Source organism: Taudactylus pleione, unplaced genomic scaffold (genome assembly GCF_031769625.1).
Source record: "Taudactylus pleione unplaced genomic scaffold, aTauple2 ptg000366l, whole genome shotgun sequence".
NCBI classification, from domain to species: Eukaryota; Metazoa; Chordata; class Amphibia; order Anura; family Myobatrachidae; genus Taudactylus; species Taudactylus pleione.
In genome coordinates, this window is record NW_028284767.1 from 1,509,720 (window position 1) to 1,532,593 (window position 22,874).

Below are 22,874 nucleotides of genomic sequence, written 5' to 3' on the forward strand. Positions count from 1 at the left end.
AGGCAAGATGGCGGTGCCCATGCCAACGGAACGGAAACACCGCCAGACCTCACCAGGCCTAGTGACAATGTGCTCGCACAGAACCACGCGCAGCCAATACCCCTCGCCAAACACCAGCACCGCTGCCAGAGACCCCCCGCCATAAAGACCTCACAGGTAATACCCAGCGAGTACCATGCCGAGAAACCCTGGCTGTGACATTCACACTTTGCAATTACTTGCATGATACTGTACTGTGTGTCTGGCAAGAAAAATCATTAAAATATGCCCATCCAGTTTCGATGTAGTTTCCGATGGTTCCTGTGGCCCCCATAACATGCAGTTATTTGGTCGTGTGTTCACACTTTGTAAACGATATATCTGTATGATGTATCGCATCCGCCACACTTCTTGGTTGATGCGATATATCTGTGAAAGGCATCGCTCACAGATATATTGTGTGTACACACATGCAGATGGGTAGTACGATATATAGTTCGGCTGTACAAACGATATATATTACCTAGGGCAGAGGTTCCCAAACATGGTCCTCAAGGCTCCCCAACAGTTCAGATTTGACAGATATCCATGGTTGAGTAAAGGTGGTTAAATCAGCTTGATTGAGGTACAAATTAAGGGGGTCATTCAGACCCACTGGCAAGCGGCAGTGCGCTCGCAAGTGGGTCGATGTTTCCCACTGCGCATGCGCACGACGGAGGGAGCTCTGTCGTGCGCATGCGCGAGACCCGTACTGCGACAGCCAAGCTGTCGCTCCGGGTCTCGCACCAAGGGGGCGTGCTGTCGATGGTGACTGACAGCACGCCCCCTTTGGTGGGCGTGCCTGCCAGACGGAGGCGTTCCCATGGGAACGCCTACCATCTGAAGCCGGCCCCACTGACATCACTAGTGATGTCAGTGGGAGTGATTTTGGCTCTGATAGAGCCAAAATCACTCCAGGGCTTGTGGCAGGGAGACCCTACCACAGGGTCTCCGTCGCAAGTCCGTTGGTCGCGATGGTCAAGACCATCTCAACCATCTTTTTGGACGCTCGTATATGCTGTGGGTGGTGACCCACAGCTATACGAGCGTCCAGGAGGACGCTCCATTTTAATGGAGGAGGGCCCTGATTCAGAGCGAGCGCTCTGGTCAGAGCGTCCGGCTCTGAATCAGGCCCTAAGTCATCTGTGCTCAACCATGGATATCTCTAAATTCTGAACTGTTGGGGAGCCTTGAGGACTGCGTTTGGGAACCTCTGACCTAGGGTGTACCCAGCATAAAGACCTACCAAGACCAAGCTACAGACAGCTACACCAGCTGCCACACATCAGCGCTACCCACTGCATACAGCACACCATTCCCCAGCTGGACCAGAGCCAAACACTGTGAAAGCCAAACCCCCCTGCCCCTGGAACTGGAAGTTAGGGGCGAGAGGAATGCTGAACATCACGTTCCCAGCCTGTCACCAGCACACAGTGAGGAACACGCGGACACGTGGTTATCGACATCGGCCAAGAGAGCCGCAGGACTGCCCCCCAAGAAGGGACCTGATCCACCGCCAAGACATCGAGTGTTACCTGCCATGGTAATCACCACCCTGCCCACACCACCGGCAAGGTGACGCCACGCACCAGAACGAGTGAGGCAAATCAGTGGTGCAACATCCACACATATGATCCTGCCTTGAGCAGCCAGGACTGCACGGGAACCACAGCACAACGCCCCAGGTCCAACACCAGTGCACCCATGCGACAAGGACACGAGGCTCCAGCTGGACCACTCCCCCACCCACCACACTTACCGGTAAGTGATAAAGTGGGACACCGCTCTAGCACTAGAACACCCCGGACTGTGCATCCACGGAGCCGGCCAAGCTACCCCCACATTGGAACTATATGCCCACCCCTCACCAACAGGGTATGGACTTTTCCCCTTGGAATGTAACGAGCTTCACACGGTTCTGAGCCCAGGAGGGACTTGCATAAGTACTTCTAGCACTGTGTCTCCAATTTGTATACTGCAATAAATACCTGTTCACCCTGTATTTACTGTCTAGTATTTATTCACACCAGCATCACACACCACCCTACACCAGTATATCTTACCATACACAACCACCCCACAGGCTTCCCCCATCTCCCCATCCACTCGCCCCCCCATACACTCTCATCCCCCCTTCCCCACCTTTCCCCCAGTCACCACCACCCCCTACCTACACCCAGCGTAACCCTAAAATAAAAATAGTTGCTTTAATGTTAAAAGACATCTTGTACAATGATAAATACAATATATAAGTGGTAAGAGCCGGGCACCCGCCTGTAATAAAACCTCAGCGGGCGTCCGGCTTGGAGCCCCCCTGCAGCGCTGGGCTGGAGGACACTGGTGACGGGTGCAGCGGCGCACCCGGTGCACGTGCACCTCCAGCTCCCCCCTGGTAGAGCCCCTGTCCTAACTCTCCCCCTGTATGCAGTGCCCCCAGTAGTGGTCCCCGTATGCAGTGCCCCCAGTAGTGCCCCTTATACAATGCCCTCAGTAGTGCCCCTTATACAGTGCCCCTATACAGTGCCCCAAGTAGTGGTCCCCCTATGCAGTGTCTCCAGTAGAGGTCCCCCCTTAGCAGTGCTCCCAGTAGTTCCCCTTATACAGTGCCCCCCCTATGCAGTGCCCCCAGTAGTGCCCCTTATACAGTGCCCGCAGTAGTAGTTCCCCCTATGCAATGCCCTCAGTAGTGCCCCTTATACAGTGCCCCCAGTAGTAATTCCCCCTATGCAGTGCCCCTTATATAGTGCCCCCAGTAGTAGTCCCCCCTGTGCAGTGCACCCAGTAGTGGTCCCCCCTATGCAGTGCTCTTAATAGTGCCCCTTATACAGTGCCCCCAGTAGTGGTCCCCCCTATGCAGTGCTCCCAATAGTGCCCCTTATACAGTGGCCCCAGTAGTGGTCCCCCTATGCAGTGCCCCTTATACAGTGCCCCCAGTAGTGGTCCCCCTATGCAGTGCCCCTTATACAGTGCCCCCCAGTAGTGGTACCCACTATGCAGTGCTCCCAGTAGTGCCCCTTATACAGTGCCCCCAGTAGTGCCCCCCTACATATATAAGAGAAACACAAAAAAAACACACTTACCTGAATCCCCGTCAGCTCCTCTGTCCTCCCGCTCTGCACAATGGTAGAGACGTCATGACGTTTCTCCCATCACCCACCGGCTCCCTCCGTGGATGCAGCAAAAAATGAAAGTCTGTCTGACTCTCATTGGCTGCTATAACAAAAACAACGCTGCCGCTGTCGGTGGTATGTTTGTTACTGTGTAGTGCGGACGGCTATCACTGCAGTCCGCACTACACTTAAATACTGTGGGGCCCGGGGGACACTGGCGGCCGGTGCAGCGGCGCTGTTGGATGCAGGCGGTTATGGGCCCCTGCACCACAGCGGGCCCCGGTGCAAGGCACTGCCGCAACCCTCACCCTCCCCATTAGTGTCTAAACCTAAGTCTCCCCGCTTCGTGCCTATCCCTAACCCCCCCCCAGTGGTGCCTAACCCTAACCCTTCCCCCTAATGGTGACTAACTCTAACCCTCCCCCCCAAAAACCTAACCCTGCTATGCTATCTAAACCTAACCCCCCTCCCCCTAGGCTAATGCTAAGGGCACCCCGGACTTACCTAGTTCGGACAGTTATCCTTCTGGATTCCGGCATCGGGATTAAGATAGGCATCGGTATTTCGAAGCCCATCTTAAGTCCCTTGTCGGGCTTTCCCCATCAGGATTTAGACCCACGGCGTCCTGACCGCCGGTCTCATAACTTCATCCCGAGTTTAGGTGTTGTTTTCATTGCAAGCCATTTGAATTCTCTGTTATAAGATATAAGAGGCTGATTTAATGAGAGTGCTTATTCACAATATATTGTTTGTCCCATTGTAACAGAATGTTGTTGATACATAAATCACTATTTTGTTGTGGTGTCATCTCCTTTAGTAAATGTAAATATATTATCTAAAATAAGAAGTGTTTGTATTGTTCTATTAGCTAAACAAATGAAATTATATTTAGTACTTAATAGCTCTATTATCAAAATATTGAATTATTTAATATTCTATAACAATAGTTAAAATACATTAAAAAAATCTTATATTTCTTATAAAGTGCTTGGTAATGGGCAGAACCATATTTTGTTGCCTGTGTTTTTCTTTACTTTTGAAGGCTGTATTTACTGCTGGTATGGAACCTGCATTATTATAGTTTTCATAGCTACACGAGAAGTAAAAATCTGTGTCTGTGTATACAACAGAAAAATCACGCTGTTACCTTGAGTACCAGTCATTGCTGCCTCCACGGTATTGCATAAGTGCAGCTTCTCAATACTGCCACCTGGTGGCTTTTATTGTTATAAAATAAAATATAGATTGTAAAATATTTACTGTATGTGCAACTCCTGATTATTTTTTTTTGCTATACCTGACTGGAATTTTAATTACAAGTTCTGTAGTAATTGGGTGTACGCTTGTAAATGTTACAAGTGTGTGGGTGAAAGTTACTGGAAGCATAATGAAGACGTACAATTGATCAAGCAGGAATTTGGTTAAATAACTGTTTTGGTGTGTTTTTTGGCAGGTTACAAAAAGCCAGATTTTTTAAAGGTAAAACTGCAGGAAAATACCCAAACTACTATCTTCAAACGTGACATGCCTGCAAATCGTAATCCTGATTTATTTATTTTTTTACATTTTAAAAATAGAAAACGTCATACTTATTAATGTGCAGTTTCACAAACAGCAGGAAAAGCATCTGTAATGCTGGCCATACACGGGACGATTGATCACACGATTTGGGCAGTTTCTATAGGTTGGACAGACCAATCATTTGAAAATAGTTGTATTTTGAGTCTTCTGCGACCCCGATGCGCGTCCCCGCTGTCATCTAGTTGGATCGCAGATCAGATGGTTTTGCAGAGAGATTTCAACTGATCGTGTAGGAATTTACATTATGTGATGTGATTGATCAAATCGTATGGTCTTATATGAAATAGTTGCATTTTAAATAAAAATTGTCCTGTATCTGAAGGGAAGAATTTTCATGGGAAATCGTACAACTGATCTGACCAACTTTTGAATCTCACCGTGTATGGCCACCTTAAGGACCTCATTCAGAGCCGGTCGCACAGAGCGTGCGGTCGGTCTGAATGAGGGGAGGACCTCTTGAATTTTCAAGACGTCCTCCTTTGCGGTGGTAAGGCTGTGGGTTAACACCCACAGCCTTACGACCGCCTAAGGTGACCATCGGGGCTTACGAGGAGACCCTAGGGTAGGGTCTCCCTTGTCGTAAGCCCCGGAGAGCTTTCGGCTCTGTCTGAGCCGGAAGCTCTCCACTGACATCACTAGTGATGTCAGTGGGGCCGCCCCCATGGGAACGCCCCCGTTTGGGCTGCCACCCCCCCGGCCCGCCTTCCAAACGGGGCGAGCTGTCAATCAACATTGACAGCTCGCCCCCTTTGGAACGAGACCCGCTACGACCGGCGCTGTCGGTCGTAGCGGGTCTCACGCATACTCACGACGGCACCGGCTCCGTCGCGCGCATGATCTGTGGGGGGCCATCGACCAGGTCCGAGCGCATTGGCGCTAACGACCGGGACTGAATTACCCCCTAAGTCCCCACCCAACAAAAGAGATGAGAGGCAAATTCCTCAAGTTGTACATAATTGCTCATTTAGGACACAGGTATCCTATGAAAAAAGTACCCATGCCTCCTTTCCAATGTGGGTATGGCAATATGGCAGTGGTGTGGAATCTTTTGGAAGGACTCATGGAATATGTAGTGAAGAATGTGGAGGAGGGGGACTAGACACCACCAGAACCAGTGGATGCAGGAAACTCATTGACACATTTTTTTGCAAATCACGTCACGCATATCGCAAGACACGCACCTGTGAGCAGATACACGCACTGCATTCGTGTCTCCATAGGAATGCTTGGTGTGATCGCAGTGTGCGCCATACCGTACTGTAGAGTATGCAGGCACAGGGAATTGCATGGCACGATGCGTGGGCATGTTTGTGGCGCGATCAGCCACAATGTAACTGGGCGCATCTGTGAGTAATCTGTGAGTAATGCAGGCTGTGTAAATGGCCATGGGCTGACTCTCTAAGGCTACACACATGCTGGACCACTGTTTTAGGAGGAGCATTTGTTCCCTCTGTTTCCCCCTAGCTATGCTACTGCTTTTAATATGCTGTAGCAGTGGTTCCTAAACTGGGTGCCCTGGCACTCCGAGGTGCCGCAGGGCTCTTGCAGAGGTGCCATGGGTTGATGTTCCAGTCATATTAATTACGGTCAATAGTCTAATAGTCTAATAGTGTGTGGGGGCCGCAAGAAAACAAAAAAGTCATATGCAATTTTGAAAGGTTTATTATTAATAAAAACAAATGCAGTGCCCCTTATGCAATGTCCCCCTGTATTAGAGCCCCTTATGCAATGCCCCCTGTATTAGCGTCCCTTATGCAATGCCCCCTGAAGTTGTGCCCCTTATGCAATGCCCCCTGTGTAAGAGCTCCTTATGCAATGCAACTGTAGTTGTACCCATTATGCAATGCCCCCTGTATAAGAGCCACTTGTGCAATGCCACTGTAGTTGTGCCCATTATGCAATGACCCCTGTATTAGAGCTCCTTATGCAATACCACTATAGTTGTGCCCATTATGCAATGCCCCCTGTATAAGAGCCCCTTATGCAATGCCACCTGTGTTAGAGCCCCTTATGCAGTACCCTCGTGAGTGCCCATTATGCAGTGCCCCCAGTCAGGGGCGGATTGGGAAATGAAAGTGGCCCTGGAAAAAAACAAGAAAGAGGCCCTATGCGTGCGCGGTGAAGGCGCGCGCCGAAAAAGTGGGTGTGGCTTTGCGGCCAGGGGCGTGGCTTTGTGGCAAGGGGTGTGACCTTGTGTGAAATGCTATGCCCGCAAGCTGGTCTCCTTGTTTTCATCATACTGTGAACATGCCCAATGCTCCGGGAGCTGATGGATATGCCCCCAGTCCTTCTCACCAGACAATAAACACAGCATGTGAATAAGTATTTTCTTACCTATATGATTTCTTTGCAACTCTGAAGAAATTGATCCTCCCTGGACAGGCAGTGTCCTCAGCCAGTTTTCACTATTCATGCAGGAGATCACATGGTCCGGAAGCCGCCTGTTAGCGTAGGAATAAAGCCAATGTCATCAACATGCAACAGAGGTTCTCGCCAGTACCATCCCCCTGTATCTCACCAGCATCATTCCCCTGTCATTCTCCAATACCATCCACCTGGGTCTCTCCAATACATCCCACTGTCCAGCTGCAGCTACTCTTTGCCCCAGGGCCATCTCCTTTTTCCCTGGCACCATCTTCTCTGTGCTCCCAGTGTCAACCCCCTCCCCACATCACAGCATCCTCCCGCAGCACAGCAAAACCCTCTCCCCTCACAGCACTGCTCATAGCCCCCTTCATAGCCCCTCACAGCACAGCCCTCCTCATCACAGCCCCCTCATAGCACAGTCTTCCACACCACAGCCCCCCTCAGCACAATCTCCCTCATATGACAGCACCCCACAACACAGTCCCCCTCAACACAGCCCCCCTCAACACAACCCCCCTCAACACAGCCCCCCAAAACACAGCCCCTCACAGCACAATCGCCCGCATCGCACAGACCCTCTAACAGCACAGCCCGCTCACAGCAGAGTCTCCCTCATATGACATCCCCCCTTAGAGCAAAACCCATCATTACAGCCTGTCACAGCACAGCCCCCCTCATAGCACAGGCCCCATATCACAGCTCCTCACAGCATTGTCCCCCACATAGCAATGCCCCTCATAGCACAGCACCTTACATCACAGGCCCCCTCAGCACAGCCTCTCACAGTACACCCACAAACCACAGGCCCTCCACCAGTCCCTTTGCAGCTCAGCCCCTCAAACCACAGTCCCTTTGTGGCACAGCCCCTCACAGCACAGCACAGCCCTTCACATCACCTCAGCCCTTCACATCACAGCCTCAAGGCACAGCCTGTCTCCTGTCTGCCAGCACCTGCTGCCGGTACCTGCACAGCAGGGGACTAGCGGCAGCAGCGGGGAACTAGCGGCAGCAGCGGGGGACTAGCGGCAGCAGCAGGGGACTAGTGGCAGCAGCGGGGGACTAGTGGCAGCAACGGGGGTTTGGCAGTGCTATACTTACCTTTACTGCCGGATACGGACCCGCTCTGCCGCCTCCAAGGTGCACGGAGTCACATGCACCTTAGCTTCCTTAATGGACTTCCTTTCCTCTTCTCGCAATATAGTCGGGCCGCTCTATGAGGTGTGACAGGCAGCCAGCGGGCTGCTTGTCATACAAGAAAGCAGTGACGGGTTAGGGGGGTGGGGCCACAGGTGACAAGCGGCCCCAGAGACCAATCGGCTCACCGGGAAACTTCCCGCTGAAGGTAATGGCCAATCCGCCCCTGCCCACAGTAGTTCCCATTATGCAGTGTCTCCAGTAGTGCCCATTATGCAGTGCCTCCAGTAGTGCCCATTATGCAGTGCCCCCAGTAATACCCTTAGTAGTGCCCCCAGTAATGCCCCTAGTAGAGCCCCTTATGCAGTGCCCACAGTAGTGCCCATTATGCAGTGCCCCCAGTAGTGCTCCTCATGCAGTGTCCCCCATAATGCCCCTAGTAGTGCCCCTTATGTAGTGCCCATTTTAGAGTGCCCACAGTAGTACCCAATATGCAGTGCCCCTTATGTAGTGCCCTCAGTAGTGCCCATTATGCAGTGCCCACAGTAGTTTCCCTTATGTTGTGCCCCCAGTAATACCTATAGTAGTGCCCTTTATGCTGTGCCTCCTCCCAGTGTAAAACAGGTCCCACTGCAGTACTTACCTCTCTTACTTACCTCTCTTCTCGCTGGCTGCTGGGCACCACTCCCGCGTAGACACTGCCGCTGACTGGATCTAACTAGATCCAGCAGGAGACTTCTCCTCTCATCGCGGGTGACCCATGAACTACATTACTGGGAACGTTGGCCTCTAAAGTGATCAGAGGCTTCTTTAGTCTCTGATAGCTTTAGAGACCAGTGTTCCCAGTTTTAAATACAGTAAACATTGCCCGATCGGAGCTCAGCTCCGATCGCGGCAGGGGTTTGGGCAGGGGCGTAACTAGACCTAGAGGGGCCCCATAGCAAAATTTTCACAGGCCCCCTGAGTCTGCTCTGCATCTGTTGGACTGCTCGCTCCCCCTCCACCAGGATGCCGGGAACCTGAGACTTTATAGACTCAGGCCCCAACGTCACAGGCTGCAGCCAGGGTGCGGTGATTGCGCCTTAAGTGAGGCCACACCCCCTTGATCTCCAGAGAGGCCATGCCCCTTGATCTCCAGGGAGGCCACGCCCCCTTGATCTTCCGAGAGGCCATGCCCCCTTGATCACCCATGAGGCCACACTCCTTTCATGCCTGATTCCCCCTGCCCTTCCGGTGATTGACGTCATCGGGAGACGGGGCTTAATTGCGGGTGCGGAGCTTAAGCCCGGTGCTGCTGGGTATTGCACAGCCATGGCTGACCTGCTACCAACTACCGTAGGTGCAGGGGGAGGGCCGGGTCACGGGTCAGTCCGGGCAGTGGCGGGCTGGGCCAGGGGGCAGGGTGCCATGTGCCCCCCGGGCCACAGCGCTATGTGTCTGTGACACAGTTGCACCGCGCATGTAGCGCTGACTGGACGGAGTTCGGTCAGTGCTACAGAGTGACTGACAAACACACAGCCGCTAGCGCCGGCAGCTGTGTGTTTGTTTTGAGTGGCAGCCAATGAGAGTCTGTCAGACTCTCACTGACTGCTGCTGCGCCCACTGGACGAGCCGCTCCATCTTCCAGCTTCTGCAGTGGGTAATGGGAGAGATGTCATGATGTCTCTCTCATAATGCAGAGCGACCCGGCCCGGGAGGACGAACGGAGGAGCGGATGGCACTGGCGGGAGTGGGGATTCAGGTAAGTGTTTTTTTTATTACATGTGCCTACCGCACTACAAGGAGGAGACCACTACTGGGGGCACTACAAGGGGGGGGGACTACTGCTGGGGGCACTACAAGGGGGAGAGCACTACTGGGGGCACTACAAGGGGAAGAGCACTACTGGGGGCACTACAAGGGGGAGACCACTACTGGGGGCACTACAAGGGGGGGGACTACTACTGGGGGCACTGCATATGGGGTACCACTACTGGGGGCACTATATAAGGGGCTTACTACTGGGGGCACAGGGGGGACCACTACTGGGGGCATTGTATAAGGGGCACTGCATAGGGGGATCACTACTGGGGGCACTACTGGAGGCCTGCATAAGGGGGTCCTCTCCTGGGGCACAGGTAGCACTGCATATGAGCACCACTACAGGGGGCTGCCCCTAATCTTTATTTTTACTTTACATTAATCCCATATGGACCTGCCTCCTCCCTGGAACACTTGAGGGGGGGGCGCGCCATAGCACGCACATGCGACGAGCCCCCTGGCTACACGCTACTCCTCTGCCAGGGCCACCTGCATGCATTTGCCCCCCAGGCTAAAAGTTGCCAGCCAGCCCCTGGGTCCGGGCCCCATAGCAGCCGCACCCCTGCACCTACGCTAGTTACGCCAGTGGGTTTGGCCAACATGATATTTGTATTTGGGTCCACACAGTCGGGCCACATAAAATGTTTATTTGGCCGCATGTTTGACATGCCTGCTCTAAGGCACCATGATACAAGAATCTTTGGGAACCCCTCCTCTCTTAAAACACCCCTGAACCTGCTATATATACAGTAAACAGTAGAGATGTGCGCCGACCCACATGTTTTGGTTTTGCATCTGTATCTCCTTCAAGGTTTTGGATCTGGTTTTGGTTTTGCAAAACCACCCTTGCATGTTTTAGTTTTGAATCTGTATTTTTCTAAAAAATCATAAAAACAGCTGAAATCACATAAATTGGGCCTTTTTTTGTTCCTACAGTATTATTAACCTCAATAAAATTAATTTCCAGTCATTTCCAATCAATTTTGACCACCTCACACAATATTGTTCACCAACATAGGCCACAGGCTGGCTAACCTAAGCAACCAGCAGAGCAGCGGCACAAACACATGGCAGTTATTTCTATTTACAAAATGTTTTCCAAATTAGTAATGTACTGTACTAAACAAGAAAAATCAATCAGTCAATATATATTGGCTTCAAACTGGCAGCACCACCAGCAGGATCTGCTACCTGCTAAAAGAGAAAATCTAGAAAATATAGATGGAGCACTTGTTTGAACAACCACACGTGTTTAAGAAAATAATTTAAGAACACTGTTGCATACTATATACAATACAGATACCAATAAAATACAGTGCAATCCTTTTCAATAAAAAAATGTGGTGGATCAAAAAAACATCATAATCAGGGATCCATAGGCTATGTTGGCCTACGTATATCTAAGAAAGGTAAATCTGGTTTATGTGATCCAAGTGATCTCCCACTTATTAACAAAATACAATAAAATATCAATACAGCTACTGTATTAGCAATAACCAATCAAACCAACTCGCAAGTACATTCAATAGAAAACAATCCAGCACAGAAATTTACTAAACATCGTACGTGGAATATCCTTGCTCGAAACAATTTGTCGTAGTTAACAAGCAGCAAACAAAAAACCCTAAACCATGTGTAAGTACAAACAAAAAAACCCTAAACCATGTGTAAGTACAAACAAAAAAACCCTAAACCATGTGTAAGTACAAACAAAAAAACCTTAAACCATGTGTAAATAGCAACAGCAGGCATGAATGCCCCCTACACAAGTGAACATGCCCCCAGAACATGCCTATTCTCACTGCCCAATCTGTATTTTGCTCCTGGGGGCACTGGGCCACCGATAACTGGCACTCTGTGCCCATGTAAAGCCCTGATCAATCAGCCTTTTTGTTGATCAATTCCCCCAAATCTCCCTGACCATAAAAACAGTGCTCCCTACCTGCGAGTCAGAAACGGTGCAGGTCGGATAGATGGCCTGATTCAGACCCGGTCGCAAGCGCTGAGCGCTCGCAACCGGTTCAATGGTGGCCCAGAGCGCATGCGCATGACGGAGCCGGCTCCGTCGTGCGCATGCGCGAGACCTGGATAGCGACGGGCACTCCGTCGCTCCGGGTCTCGCAACAAAGGGGGCGAGCTGTCGATGTTGAGTGACAGCTCGCCCCCTTTGGTGGGCGGGTCGGGGGGGGTAGCTGCCCAAACAGAGGCGTTTGGGGGCGGCCCCACTGACATCACAAGTGATGTCAGTGGAGAGCTTCCGGCTCTGTTAGAGCCGAAAGCTCTCTGGGGCTTGCGGCCACGAGAGCCTACCACAAGGGTCTCGTCGCAAGCCCGATGGTCGCGATGGTCTTGACCATCGCGTCTGTGACCGGACACCTTTCGCCTAGACCGGCCCTGGTCACGGGTTAGCGCTTTTGGACTCCCACTCACAGACAATGGCTGCCTGTCACTGACTCTGCCCACTGCGCCGTGGGCGTGTAACGATGCTGCCACCACCAAACTCTACCATCAGCGTTTGGAACCGCTGTTACATTACCCTCAGGCTCCTACCTCAGCACCTGGAACCGCTTCTGCTGCTTATGCGTTTGACTAGCTGCGGCCACACCCCCTGATTGGTGTCGGCTGATTCCTCCTGATCCCTCGCAATGGACCAGGTCTGCACGGTAGCTTGGCAGAGGGCTTGAACTTGGAGTCACGGAGCTCTTACCCAGAACAGCTGGAGAACGGAATAGCGTTTGGCGCAATTCTGATGGTCGCAGGATTGAGATACAATTGAAGTCAGGCAAGATGTTTATTGCTCAAAGACTTGAAGAAGACTCGTCCTTCCGGATGAAGGGGTACATCGCATACAAGAAATCTTATCAAGCAATTCTTCTCCTCAAAGAAGTTACAGGGTTGTACAAAAATACAGGCTCACAGGACCTGTATATATAGTCAGAACACATTATACAGCATGGTGAAATCCACCCACAGTTGGTCTTGTAACCCAATCAGACCATCTATCCCAAATGTAATTACAACTCACATTCCACAGGAACTGGTAATTTACTTTCATCCTTTGATACATTTATCACACAGTGACAAAATATCTATGTAGGATAACCAGCAATAATATTCGCTTTGGTCTTCCTGCAATAATCATGAAAAAACAAACACTTCTTTCCCTCAGAAGTGCACACACACAGGAGAGATAGTCTCAGGCCATTGACTCTCTTCACACCTTCACAGCTTCCATCCTGGTCTCACTTGGAATGCACTTCAAAGAAAGCTTTGTTACACAATGGGTCTGACCACTAGCATAGGTCAGGACAATTAACATATCACTTCCTATGTCAGGAGGTGAGAGTGTCTCATAACCATTTGACTTAAATGTTACAGCCTTCTAAAACAAAACAACTTATACATTCCTTATAAGTGCATAGCCTATTAAATATATGTTGCTTCATGCACTAATGCATTGCAGAGCAGCTGCAGTGCATTACAGCAATACATATATATTTTAATACAGTTTATTATAAACCATGTGCAGTGTGCTGTTAAACTGTCCTTTTAAAAATGGCGCAATGGCATGAGGGTTAATCCCCTCAATGCCTTGGCAGCCATTTTAATCACGTGTGGTCAGCCTCCGGCCACAGCGACCATCATCATGGCCGCTCGCTGTAGCTGTGGGTGGTCACCCACAGCTATACGAGCGGCCAGGAGGCCGTTCTAAAAGAAAAAAAGCCCGGCCCTGATTCAGAGCGAGCGCTCTGTCAGAGCGACCGGGTCTGAATCAGGGCCACAGTTCAGGTTGTATACAATGAAGTCAGAAACAGTGCAGGTCGGATTCGGTGCAGGTCGCATACAATGCAGGTCAAATGCAGTGCAGGTTGGATACAGTGTGGGTTGCATACAGTACAGGTTGGATACAGTGCAGGTCGGATACAGCACAGGATAGAGTGTGTGTTGGATACAGTGTGAGCCGGTTACAGTGTGGGCTACAGTGCGGGTTGGCTACAGTGCAGGTCAGATACAGTGCAGGATACAGTGTGTGTTGGATACAGTGAGTCGGTTACAGTGTGGGATAAAGTGCAGGTCACATTCAATGCAGGTCAGATACAGTGTGGGTTGCGTACAGTCCAGGTTGGATGCAGTGCAGGTCGGATACAGTGTGGGATAGAGGACCTCATTCAGAGTCGGTCGTTGCGGCCGCACGGTCGTACACCACCGATGTTCGCTAAACTGCGCATGTGTAAAATTTGCAATGTGCGTGCGCAAAATAGCTATTGCAATCAGAAATTGCTCTCTCCTTCAACTTGGCCAGGTCATTAGTTTGAGTGACAGGATGAGGCGTTTGTGGGTGGTAACAGGGGAAGATGCTTGTGAACGGGGGAGTGGAGATCCAAACGCAGGCGTGCCTGACTATGCAAACAGCGTTTTATGGGAGTGCATAATTAACTAAGTAGTGTCATGGCACATGTGACATGGGAGGTTTTTACACTGACTTGATCGTAGTGCTTAAGAGAGGGTATGGTCAACCTTAAGCTCTACAACCAGCTCCGATGATTCCCGATGGTGTCGATTAATCCTTATATGCCCGGAGATGACGTGTAATGCGAACGAGAAGGGGGCGTATTTTTAGTCTTACGGCCGCATCCTCCCCTCACTCGTCCAGCTAACGATCTCATCTTAACGACGCAACTTGCGAGCGCTTCATTTGCATATCCGGCCCCTTTTACCTTACGACCGTGCAGCCGCAACGACCGACTCTAAATGAGGTCCACAGTGTGTGTTGGATACAGTGTGAGTCGGTTACAGTGTGGAATACAGTGCGGGTCGGATACAGGGCCTGATTCAGACCCAGTCGCAAGCGATGAGCACTCGCAACCGGGTCGATGGGCGCTCACAACCGGGTCGATGATGGCCCAGAATGCATGCGCACGACGGAGCCGGCTCCGTCGTGCGCATGCGCGAGACCCGGATAGCGACGGGCAATCTGTCGCTCCGGGCCTCGTACCAAAGGGGGCGTGCTGTCAATGTTGAGTGACAGCACGCCCCTTTTGGTGGGCGGGCCGGGGGAGTGGCTGCCCAAACGGAGGCGTTCCCATGTGAACGCCTCCATTTGGGGCTGGCCCCACTGACATCACTTGTGAGAGATTTCGGCACGGTTAGAGCCGAAATCTCTCTGGGGCTTGCGGCAACAAGACCCTACGACAAGGGTCTCGTCGCAAGCCCGATGGTCGCGATGGTCTTGACCATCTTCCTGGCCACTCGCTATAGCTGTGAGTGGTCACCCACAGCTTTGCGAGCGGCCAGGAGGCCGCAAGACCATCGCGACCATCGGGCTTGCGATGAGACCCTTGTGGTAGGGTCTCATGGCCGCAAGGCCCAGAGAGCTTTCAGCTCCAACAGAGGCTGGGAATGCCACCCCCAAACGGTAGGCATTCCCATGGGATTGCCTCTGTCAGGGCAGCCACCCCCCCGGCCCGCCCACCAAAGGGGGTGTGCTGTCACTCAACATCGACAGCACGCCCCCTTTGGTGCGAGACCCGGAGCGACGGATTGCCCGTTGCTATCCGGGTCTCGCGCATGCGCACGACGGAGCCGGCTCCGTCGTGAACAAGTACTCTGGGCCGCCATCGACCTGGTTGCGAGCGCTCAGCGCTTGCGACCGGCTCTGAATCAGGCCGATAGTGTGTTATACAGTGTGGGTTGAATACAGTGCAGGGTACAGTGTAAGTTGGTCACGGTGCAGTTTATAGTGCAGGTCGGATACAGTGTGGGTTAAGTACAGTGCGGGTCAGTTATAGTGTGGGATACATAGTCGGTTGGTGCAGGTTGGTTATAGTGTTGGATACAGTGTGAGTCAGATACAGTGCGGGACAGTATGGATTGGATATAGTGCAGGTCGGATACAGTGTGTCATACAGTGTGGGTTGAATACAGTGCAGGGAACAGTGTGGGTTGGATACACCAATAGTGCACTTATTATGACAGCAGTGTTGGCAGTGCGGGGTGCTGTCCTCAATGTGAGAGTGCCAGTGGTGTCCTCAGTGCAGGGATACTGACGGTGTTGGCAGTGCGGAGGTGCCGGCGGTACCCTCAGTTTGTGGGACGGCAGTGCGGGGGTGCTGGCAGTGTCCTCAGTGCAGGGTGCCAGCGGTGTCGGCAGAGCGGGGGTGTCATCGGTGTCCTCAGTGCTTGTGTGCTGACAGTGTCGGCAGTGCGGGGGTGCCGGTGGTGTCCTCAGTGTGGGAGTGCCGACAGTGTCGGCAGTGGGGGTTGCTGACGGTGTCCTCAGTAAGTGGAGCAGCAGTGCGGGGATGCTGGCAGTGTCCTCAGTGCAGGGTGTCGGATGTGTCGGCAGAGCGGGGGTGCATGGGTGCCAGCGGAGCCCTCAGTGTGGGGGAGTTGGCGGTGTCAGCAGTGCATGGGTGCTGGCAGTGTCCTCAGTGCAGGGTGCCAGCGGTGTCGGCAGAGCGGGGGTGTCATCGGTGTCCTCAGTGCTTGTGTGCTGACAGTGTCAGCAGTGCTGGGGTGCCGGTGGTGTCCTCAGTGTGGGAGTGCCGACAGTGTCGGCAGTGGGGGTTGCTGACGGTGTCCTCAGTAAGTGGAGCAGCAGTGCAGGGATGCTGGCAGTGTCCTCAGTGCAGGGTGTCGGATGTATCGGCAGAGCGGGGGTGCATGGGTGCCAGCGGAGCCCTCAGTGTGGGGGAGTTGGCGGTGTCAGCAGTGCATGGGTGCCGGTGGTGTCCTCAATGCAGGGTGCCAGCAGTGTCAGCAGCATGGGGGTGACAGCAGTGACGGCAGCGGGGGTGCTAGCAGTGGGAGGAGCAGCGTTGTCAGACAAGGGGATTTGCAGCATCTACCTTCCTCCTGTGCCCATTGAATTCAATGGGCTTAACGCAGACGGTCAGCCAATCAGTGTTAAGCACAAGATCTAACAGCGGGATTGCGAGTTTTTGCCTCAATTAGGGATCTGGGGCATGCAGAGAGATCCGAGCTGTGTCTCGGATCCCCCTGGATCCCCGAAATTACAGGTGGGCTCGGTTCTCTGAGAAATGGGCCTGCTCATCTCTAATAAAGAGTAATCCAGACTCTGCGGTATCTGGAACCTTTGGTTCCATTACTGGAATGCTTACCATATATTAAAAAAAAATAGAAAAGAAGAAAAAGAAAAACAGATGCTCTTTATCATGTATTCACACATGTGCTGATACTTTGGCATGGTTACAGATAAACTTTAAATCAACATAAAGCACAGGTTGCTATGGTGTAAACTATAATTACCACCAAAACTAAAACACAAAGGGGCATATTTATTTATAATTATTATAATTTGTTATAGCCGCTTATCGCAGCAATAAAAAATGAAAGATTGCTGAGATGTAACATTAAACACATGCAGGGACAGAGGCTCTGGGCCTGAGTCAGACCCGCTTGCGAGCGCTCGCAAGTGGGTCGATGTTGGGCCAGTGCGCATGCGCACGATGGACCCGGCTCCGTCGTGCGCATGCACGAGACCCGGATAGCGACGGGCAAGCCGTCGCTATGGGTCTCGCTACAAAGGGGGCGTGCTGTCGATGGTGAGTGACACAACGCCCTCTTTGGTGGGCGTGCCGGGGGTGTGGCTGGCCAGATGGAGGCATTCCCATGGGAACGCCTACCGTCTGGGGCCGGCCCCACTGACACCACAAGTGATGTCAGTGGGAGTGCTTTTGGCTCTGATAGAGCCAAAAGCACTCCAGGGCTTGCGGCAACGAGACCCTACCACAAGGGTCTTGTCGCAAGCCCGATGGTCGCGATGGTCTTGACCATCGCAACCATCTTTTGGCGGCTCGCTATAGCTGTGGGTGGTCACCCACAGCTATACGAGCTGCCAGGAGGCCGCTCTAAAAATTCAGAGGGACGGCCCTGATTCAGAGCGAGCGCTCTGTCAGAGCATCCGGCTCTGAATCAGAGCCTCTGTCCGTACCTGTGATGTGTTAGAAGTAAAGTGATCACTAATGCAATCACTTTACGTCACAGTTCAGGACCGGCAGCACTACTGCACATGCACGGTCATCAACCTGCGCATGTATGAGCGGCCATTGCCAGGGACGTTCCTATGGACTGTAGCTCAGTAGCTAACGCTGTGCATTCCGGAGCTTGGTAAATTCTACAATTTAGCAGCCCCAATAGAAACCTAGGGGGTTGCTTTTGCTATAGAAAAAGGGGGATAGGAGATATCTGCTGCAGCCCCCCATACATACATTCAGGGGAGACTTGGTGTTTGCGGGTTACCCCTGAAAATTGGTGTTTCCGGGGTAAATTCTGCTAATATTTTTTATACAGTGAATATGCCCCATAATAATTTTTCGGAGCATAACAGGTACAAAATGATTGTGAGCTATAATCATTATTATTGTATAATTTTGGTTAAATTGCACAGGCAAATATAAGTTAAATTGGTAAAGAACATTTTACATAGCGGTACTCAAAAAGTCCGATATTATACATTACTGCACCTGTGAGTTGGTTGCTTGTGTAGGTGATACAGACACAGGCATCTCAATAATGCTGATGATATTCTGGCAGACCTGTTTCTACAGTAACTAGGACTTTTGTAAAACTCTGGCGCCAGCATTTCCTGAGGTGATTCAGGAGGAAGTGAAATAAATTTGAGCAGATAGTTGACTTGATTAAGCTCTTTTCTTCAGAAAAGGGCTCTGTGGGGACAGCCAATCAAAATGTTTATTTCAAGCCCTTTAGGGAACTCCTGAAGGTACTGGCAGGTTGCACTGCATCTCTGTTGAAAATTAAATTTATTGTTGTATACAATTCTTGGTTTGTTTTCTATAACTGTAGTACTATTGCTAATGTTCTTTGTGGAAATGTATTAGTAAAAAAAAGATGGGTAATATACTGTACAGTATGGGATAATGTACCCCCTATTGTACATTTCTCCTCAGGTCAAGTTCTTTTATACAGGTCTAATATTCATAATTTATTCAGTGTAACACTCCTTTTCTCAGCTCAGGATAGTTCCTTCCTTCCTCCCTTCCTCCCTTCCCTTCCCCTTTCGGCACATTTATTGAAGGTAAGGTAAAGGTGGGTAGAACAAGTTAAAGGAACAAAGAGAATTGGTTGCAACCATAAAACACATAAAATGTCCATAGAACAAATACTGACATAAAGAAAAGACGACTAGCGGAGGAGAAGGTGAGAGTCGCGGTGGCTGCAGATGTGACTGTATCCTTCGATATTGCATCTATGTTTTTGGGACACCGCGAGGTTAGAGGAGGCTGCACAACACATTGAAGACACCTACCGGAAAGCAACATATGCGGGACGCCGCGACTGCACACTGTCATTAGATTGTATTTCATATGACAGTGGGGGGACACATATGACCATTCACACATATGGAAAGGCACCTTGCCATCACAAGGTAGTCCTCACATCCCCAGATTTATCACAGCAGCAAGGTGTGATTATACACCAGACCCACCAAGTATACACAGGGTGACGTATATACTTACGGATGGTAACCCCCTCAAAGGGCACACTAACCACCCAGTTTACTAATTGGGTATCTTTTTTTCCGGAATTACTTTGATATATACGGTTGCTGCACTAAAGATGCCGTAGAGGAGACGTAGTGACACCCACACTATGGATAGAGGCACCCTAAAGAAGCCGTCTAACCATCCTAGCAACCATTCCCAGCCCCTGGGATTTTACACAGATTAAGTGTTTATACTGGAGCAGTGTGTCTACCAGATTATTAAAACACCATTCCTCATAACCATTATCTTTTTCAGATTCATTATTGTTTCAATAACATTGCATTCATTATGTCACATATCTAATATGCAGGTGAGTGCTTAGTACACTATCCCAATTTAAATATAAAGAAAAATGGGCAATAATTGCTCTGGGTACTATTGAGGTGATCTCTTTCTCTCACCTAGGCAATCCACACATACGCATACCTTGCAGTGGTACATGCAATCCTGCACTAGCTAACAACAATTTAGGTCCTACCTAATGGGGCCTATCCAGTAGGCAACCTGAAAAACTGAACGACTAGCGTTCAGTCCTTCAGGTCGCCTAGGTGTTCACTGAACGTCATTCAGTGCAGGAGACCGACTTCCTATCTAAGAACATGCCGAACCTGACGATTGTCATCAGGTTGACGGGCATGTTCCACAGATATTCGGCGTCAGCAAGGACCCAGCATGCACGCGCATCGCTGGTCCTTGCCGGCTGTCCATTAGACGACTTTCTGAACGATACGACCAAAACCTCCTGGTTTTGGTTGCATCGTTCAGAAAGTCGTCTAATGGATAGGCCCCTTAACACTAAACATTAACAGTCTACACTAGCTAAATAATACTGCAGAACTGAGCTTGTTGGGTACCATTGGTACTGTACTTTCTGCATGAACTGAAGTGAAAAGTATAATATAAGACAAGCAGACTTCAGAACTTTGGAGATTCTTAATGAAAATTACAGTCTTGAGGATGATGTGTGTAACAGACAAAAGGGAACTTATCTGGTCAGTGCAGGTAGTGGTCGACAATATAGCCAGATACATACAGATGTCTCCTTCTAATTTGAATTCCTTCTGTAGCTCAATCACAGGATAAGGGACCCACGTGCACTTTTACTCTCAGGGAACAAACGGGGGGTCTAGAGCATAGTTTCTCCCAGGACAGTCAGTATGTGACAAGCTGACTGGAACGCTTATTTCCAACAACCAGATCAACAGAATACAGTCTTTCGCCCCCATTTATCAATGAAGGTAAAAACCAATGCAATTTTTTGTTTTGTTTCACTGTGATACAAAGAAAAATCTGAATATGCTTTCATAACAGAATACACAGGTCATTATAAGAGATTAGAAGGCATTATAAAAAAACATTGGCATCTACTATTAAAATATTCGGTGTCAACAAAGACATTACCGAAGAAACCGAAATTTATCTATAGATGAGCAGCGAACTTGAAAAACAAATTGACAAAAAGTGCACAAACAACAGAAAATCCACACCGATAAGAAATAAGGGCTTCTTCCCATGTGGCAATTGTACAACCTGCAGAGAAATAAGAACAGGAAAATAAAAATATACTGACTTCAAGGTCAAAGAACACACATATAAACTGAATCAATTTATGACTTGTAATATACAACTAACGTTGTATATTTTATTGAATGCAGCTGTCACCTGATTTATGTAGGGAAAACGAGCAAAGCACTAAAGACAAGATTGGGGGAACACCTCCGTAATATCAAGACGGGTATAACAACACACTCCCTATCAAATCATTTCAAACAAGTACATAACTGCTCCATGAAAGAGAATTTATGGCCATCGGAAATATTAGGAGTTCATGGAGGGACAGAAATGAAGAAGCAAGACTGGCAAAAAGTGAAATGCATTGGTTTTATAAATTGAAATCACTTATCCCGTATGGACTCAGGGCCTGATTCAGAGCCACTCGCTAGATACGGTCGCTCGCTCCCAGCGTATGCAAATCCAGCGCACGCCCAGCAAGGCAGGTGATCACACTGCAAGGCATTAGCACGCCCACTATGTCTTGGTGAGAGATAACTTTGTGTATGCAGGCGCCCACCAGCCATTCATAAGACGCCCACTTGTGCACATCATCTCCTGGAAGAGCATGAAAACATTGGTACATCGAGCACCATCGGATGTGCTCGCAGTGCTTGAGGTTGACTATACCTGGCCACAAGCACTGCGATCACTTCAGTGTGAAATACAACCAGGTGACATGTACTATGACGCTGCCTGTTAATTATGCACGCCTCTGAAACGGTGTTGAAACACACAGGCACGTCTGCGTTCGTAACTCCATTCCCCCGTTTATAGTGGTCTGCCCCTGTTACCACTCACAAATGGCCTCTTCTGTCACTCATTCAACTGGGCTGTCTATGTTGGGTGAGCGAGCGCTTCACGATATGTCGCAGTGGTTCGCACACACGCATTGTGATGCATACGCATGCGCAGAATGCAAATATCGGCCAGCTACGAGCGAGCGCATCCTAGCGAGCAGGTCTAAATCAGGTCCTCAATTCAGACTTTGAACTCAGAAGGTTCTTGTAGAAAGTGGTGTAGTGACTTTTTAGCACCCATTATTTATATGGATAATTTTGATATGGACATTTTTTACATTGTTTATATAGATAAGATTTTAATGTTTATTTTTTACCTTTTAACAATTGCCCCCTCTGTTATGATCTTATGATTTAGTTTTATGACCACATATATCATGTTTTTTATCTATAGACACCTGTCACTTTATATTCATGATTGTGCACCGGACACTTTACATATTATAAATGTTTGCACAGGACCCTTCATATTGCCTCTTAGCATATTTCATAATTTTTATGTATATGTACAAAGCAGGGGCGTATCTATAATGGGTGCAGGGTGTCCGGGGCACACAGACCCCTGGGTCCAGGGAGGCCCTGCACCGCACACCCTGCAGCCATAGTATTACTTACCTCTCCGGAGTCCCACGTCGGGGTCGGGGTCTGGCGCTGTAAGAATGACTGGAAAATGACAGCTGCTGCCATTTTCCCCTCATTTGCGCATGCGCAGTGCAGGGAAAATGGCCGACATGACCCTCTCCAGGAGGGACACCATGCTCTGGTCCTGGACTTCCCTGGCAATTTATGATTGGTGGCGGCTCCAGAGGTGGGGCTGCAGCACAGTCCAAAATTCAAATAGGGAGTCACACCAACTGCCAGTGAGCCCCAGCCAATGATGTTTGGCAGCGTGTGAAATGACAGTTGGTGTGACTCCCCTATTTGAATTTTGAACTGTGCTGCAGCCCCACCTCTTACCAGGGAAGTCCAGGACCAGAGCATTGTGT